Source organism: Dipodomys spectabilis, unplaced genomic scaffold (genome assembly GCF_019054845.1).
Source record: "Dipodomys spectabilis isolate Male_0828 unplaced genomic scaffold, ASM1905484v1 ptg000783l, whole genome shotgun sequence".
NCBI lineage: Eukaryota > Metazoa > Chordata > Mammalia > Rodentia > Heteromyidae > Dipodomys > Dipodomys spectabilis.
In genome coordinates this window covers 19,785,660-19,791,232 of record NW_024871460.1, presented here as the reverse complement: position 1 = coordinate 19,791,232, position 5,573 = coordinate 19,785,660, and positions in this window count along the sequence as shown.

Sequence of the window (5,573 nt, the reverse complement as noted above, 5' to 3'; positions counted from 1 at the left end):
TACGTGGAGCATTCTCCTCATTCTCCACCAAACATCTCATTCCCCACAGCTGGCCACAGGCTCCCCATGAAGCATTACTCCCCATCAGTCAGAGCTCTCCTCACATGGTACTTGTCTCACTGGGACATAGTCATATTCTGGTTTGTGTTACAGACTGGATGTTTGCATGTATTTCTATCTGGCCAGATGATAAAGTCAGTGGCTTAGAATGTAATTCCCATCTCTTATCCTCACGAGGCTAGTAGAACATTAGCTCAGAGAAAGTGAGTTCCTAAAGCAAAGGCCAGTTTTAAAGTAGGGAAGTCTGGAGTTCTTAGCTTGTGACATGGGGTGGCTGGTTTGTTGCACAGAGGCTGACCAAGTTTGTGAAGTCATCACAGAAAACAGTTTGAGGATGAGAGTCATTTGGCAAGAAATAAGTTTATAGAAGTTGTACTCAGCAAAGCAGGAAGCCAAGCATATCCCATTTGGCTGGAGAAATGCCATCTTTTGTGTCTGGCATATTTACAAGATTAAGTTTGTCTAGGGATCTGTGGGTCCTTATCTTTGAGCAAGCTTCTTCCTTTTGACCACCTGGAGGATTACTCACTTGCTGTGATAACCCTTCTTGCATTGTACCTTATGTCCTTAGAACTGGTAATTTTGAGATTCTCAGAGGCCACGAAGTGTCTTTAGCTTACGTAGTTGATATATGCTTGAAAATCTGCCAGGTGTTTCCTTTTAGGACATATTTGTTTAGTGCAGAGGCTCAATTTCTTATTAGGCTATGTTTATCTAAGGCAGAAAGATCATCTTTAGGAGAAACTAATTTGGGCAGGAAGGCTACTTTATCTCTAGTCTAACATTTTTTTTTTTAGATTTAAAAAGGGAAAAACATGAGCTGAGTGTGTTAGTGCATCTTTAAAGCCTAGTGTGGGAAAGTGGGGGAGGGTGAGCACAAACACATGTGCATAAGTGTTTCAGTGAGGAACTACTATAGAGAAGAGCTGAGGCAATGGAATGGTGAGACGGTTCAGCAGTGACGGTAAGGAGAACCTCCAAGTGTTAGCATTGACAAGGTCCCTGGAATAAGGGCGTAATCACTATGATCATGGGCGAAAGAAGTATCATGTTCTTTTATTTTTCAAAACCAAATGAAATCTGACTCTTCCTCCACTGATCAGGGTTGGCAGATGTGATGAACTGATTGCAGTGTGGAAATTTTCAACTACTGATCCTTCTTGGTAGCTATTAACAATCTTTGACGGTGAAAGCAAATGACAGCCACAATCGCACTTTCTCCTTACAATGAATGGATTTCATGCCCTGGCACTGATTACCAAGCAGGTACAAAAACAGGCATAGATCTCATTTTTCAGGCTTGCTGAAAATCTGATTTCTGACTTTAAGACATTTGAAAGTAGCTAGCCTGAAATTTTCCCCTGAGGTGGACCTGGTGATCTTTTACGAGTCAGATAACCTGCGTGGTGTCTCCAATGATGTGACCGAAGCAGGGAAAAGTCCTGTGGTGGGTGCAATGTTGGAGGGTACATGCAAAGGCACAAGGCAGCAAGCCTCTAGTATATTTCTAGGTGGTCCACAGTTTGCTCACCAATCATTTCTCCAAAGAGCAACCCTTTTCCATATCCATTCTGCCAATTAGCAAAGCCTACAGTGTTCTGAGACAAAGGGAATATGAGTTTTTATTAGAGTGTTTTAAAGGGTAAAAAACTCCCTTGTAGTGTCAATCCTAGTATAGATACTTCAAATGTCAGTTAACTGTCCCTAGAATTAAGGATAAAACTTATATCCATTGTCTGGACTGAACTGTTCTAGAGCAACTTAGAGCCAAGATGACAGCAGGCTACATGGGTTATCCAATCTTGATTATACCACACAGTCAAGATTACAGGGGGCTGGTACTAGAAGTGACAGTTCTTCCTTCTCTGCTAAGATATCGTGAGAATCAGAAAGTTGGTGTTATCCAGGAAACCTGAGAAAAGATCTCTGGTCTTGAATCAACCTTGATCAGAATCAGGATGCTCATTGGCAGAGCTACTTTGCTCATGTGAAGGCCAGGACTCATGACATCCATACCCTCTGCATCGGACTTGACTGCAGAGACTTTCACTGCTGCTCCCCATCCCCAGATATCCTGCAGACACACCATATGGGAGGGAATGGACCCCACCTCTGCAGAGCCCAGTTTTGGGGAGTCTATGTGCTTTGGGGAACACTAGACTTTCTCCTTCTTTTTCTCATAGCTTCTGAATTTGGTTCCCTCAGGGCATCCAAATTCTGTGTCTCAACCAGGAATGGCAAACGCGAGGCACGGTCAGGCACATGGTCAGAGGCAAGGCTTTAAACACGCTGAATGAAATGACAGTGTATTAAAAACTGGGAAGCTTCACAAACAAAAATCTGAGTTTTTGATTCTCTCCCTCCCCCACCTTTCAAAATCAAAATGTCTGGCTACGAGGCCACATGCCCCAAAGAACAGTGCTGGCTGAAATGGACTAGTGGCTTCCCCTGTGAGGTGGTTCTTCACCATAATCTTAACCGACCCTTACTGCTCCTTAAACCGAGGGTGACCACTGCTTCTATTATTCACACTTGTTTTCTTTCTTATCTCACAATAAATAGGAAAATGGCATATATCTCATATCTATATCAATTGGGTTTTTTCACATCTCATCAACCTGATCTGCCTTTGCCATTTAGATCTTTAGCCTAGATGTTTGAAAATAAACAACAACAACAACAAAACCAAAACCAAAACTATTGCTTAGCTAGGAGCGGGTGGCTCATACCTGTAATCCTAGCTACTCAAGAGGCTGAGATCTGAGGATCACAGTTCAAAGCCAGCCTAGGCAGGAATGTCAGTGAGACTCATCTCCAAAAAACTACTCAGAAAAAGCTGGAAGTGGCTCTGTGACTCAAGTGGTAGAGTGCTAACATTGAGCAAAAGAAGCTCTGGGACAGTAAGCACGCAGGCTGAGTCCAAGCCCCAGGACTGGCAAACAACAGCAGCAACAAAGCCTATTTCTTGGAGCAAGAAGGACTAAGAACTCATTGCTGTTAAAGGATGATTTTGACGGCTGGAGCATGTTAGGAAACATGGGAGGCATTTTCGATTGTGGCGATTGTGGTGGGACTGTAATCTAGTGGGGAGATACCAGGAATGATGTTAAATATCTGTAACACATGTGCTGGCTGTAATAGCAATGAATTATCTAGCCCAGAATATCAGTAGTGTCAAGCTTGGAAGGTGGGCTGGGAGTGAGGGAGGGGAGGGAGGAGACAATTCTTATCATAGGCAGAAACAAGACTCAGAATTTTCTTAGCTTATCATTTCATACATAGATAAATTCTCTGGTCCAGGACTTCTTCATAGTACAATTCTCATTTAAGCACATACATTCTGACAGGAAATGTTATAACAACACCATTATTGAGTGGTATGGAACCCTTCAGTCTTGGGGAAAAAAAGCATTACCCAGACCAACCATTGCATTCCCTGAAACATCATACTTGACTCCAAACCATTCCAAATAATCAAATTGCTTCCAAAAACAATGACCTACAGTGATTTCCCATTCCTATGGAGAGTCAAAGTAATATGACACATATTGTAATGAAATATTCAAGTTTAATGGGATTTCCAGTACAACAAGCTAACATAAAATCTCGGTAACTTCAGTTCACCAATTGATTAGATCAAAAGAGCATTTATATTTTATATAGCAAAAACGATACAATTATTTCATTCAATTTTTCAGAAATACTTAGGATTGAACTCAGGACCTCACACCGGTTGGTAAGTGCTCTATACCCCAGCCTGTTTTGCTTTAGTTTGTTTTCAGATAGGGTTTCACACTTTTGCTCAGGCTGTTCTAAGATTCTTATTCTCTTATCTCTACCTCCCAAATATCTCTGTTTATGGGCATCTACCCAAAACAAAAACAAAAACAAAACCCACAAATATATTGAATACTACCAATTGATTATTTAATACAAATTCTATCAAATTCCTAGTTGTCTTTTTGAAGATAATGACAGTCTGGTCCTAAAATTCATATGCTAATTCAAAGGGACCTGAAGGGCCAAAACAATTTTGAAAAGAAAAGATGGAAGTGTTCCATTTTTTCCAATTTCAAATTTTACTACAAAGGTACAATGTAATAGCAATGTTCTGCTGGCATTAGAATAGGCACATAGATAAATATAATAGAACTGAAAGTCCTAGAAATAAACTCCTTTTTAAAATTCTGGTTCTGGGGGTTGAGCTCAGGGTCTTGTGCTGTCTAGGCAGATACTCTATCACTTGGCCAAACTCCTCCCCCTACCACCACTTTTTGGCTTTATTTTTAGATAGGGCCTTGTACTTTTGCCAGAGGCTAGCCTCAGACACAAGCCTCCTAAATAGCTGGGATTGCAAATTCAAACTACCATGTCAGGATGTGGTGAGAGAGGATCTCACTTGTGTTTTGCTTGGGCTGGTCTTGAACCAGAACCCTGTGAATCTCCCTTTTGAGTAGCTGGTATTATAGGAATATATCAGAATTCTTCAGCCCCTAGAAACAACTCTTAACATTTATAGTTAATTGTTTTTATTTCTGAGACAAGATCTTACCCATGCTGCTCTTGAACTCATATGAAGTCCAGGATGCCCTCAAGCTCAAGAACTTCCTACTTCATCCACCCGAGTGCTGAAAGTATATTCATGCACTACCCTGCCTGGCTTGTCAAATGTTTTTTGACTAGGTTTCTTAGACAGTCAAGGGAGGTGGAGGACACTGGTGCTTTCAGCCAAAGTTTTACTCTGGACAAGTGTATAATCACATGCAATGGAGTGCCTTTACTTTATGCCATGTTTGGATGTGTGATCTAGATGTGTGATCTTAAACTACAGAACTCTGAAAAACCATAAAGGCATCGTCCTTCTTGACCATGTATTGCAATGAGTTCTTAGATATATCATTTAAACACAAGTACCAGGGCTTGACTTCTTTTGAACTCAGATTTTAAATCATGATGCTATCCCAATACCACTGCTTGTTGTACTTTTTTCTAATCAGTGTTTTTGTTCTTATTTGTTCTTTACTCGTCTTCTTGCATGACCAGGAAGCAGAACAGGACAGCCTGAAGGAAAATCTGCTTCCTGCCTTGAATGCTATTGGTAAGGAAAGTCCTGCTCCCAGCTTCCGGAGAGCTTTGAGGCTGGGAAGGCAAGCCTGGGAGAGAACATGGCTACTTGGTGATGGAACCAGCAGATCACTGCCAGCTCAGGAAAGACACTGCACCGGGCTTTGTGTCTGTGCTGAGAGGCATCTGTGCATTTGCTGGCCCTTCCTGTCCAGTCAAAGAGTGTAGGAAGGAAGAAAGTAATGTTTTCCTTTCTCCAGCTGTACTCAGATAGGGCTTTCTGCTAAGGGACTCTGGAGTGACTCAGTTTCAGATGTATAAAACATTTGTCTAATATTACTGATTAATTTTGGATGAGGTAGTTAAATCTTTTTAGAGAGAGGAATAATTTTCTCAGCAATAATATTGATTAGAACTGCAATGTTCTGAACTACATTACAGAAGTTTAT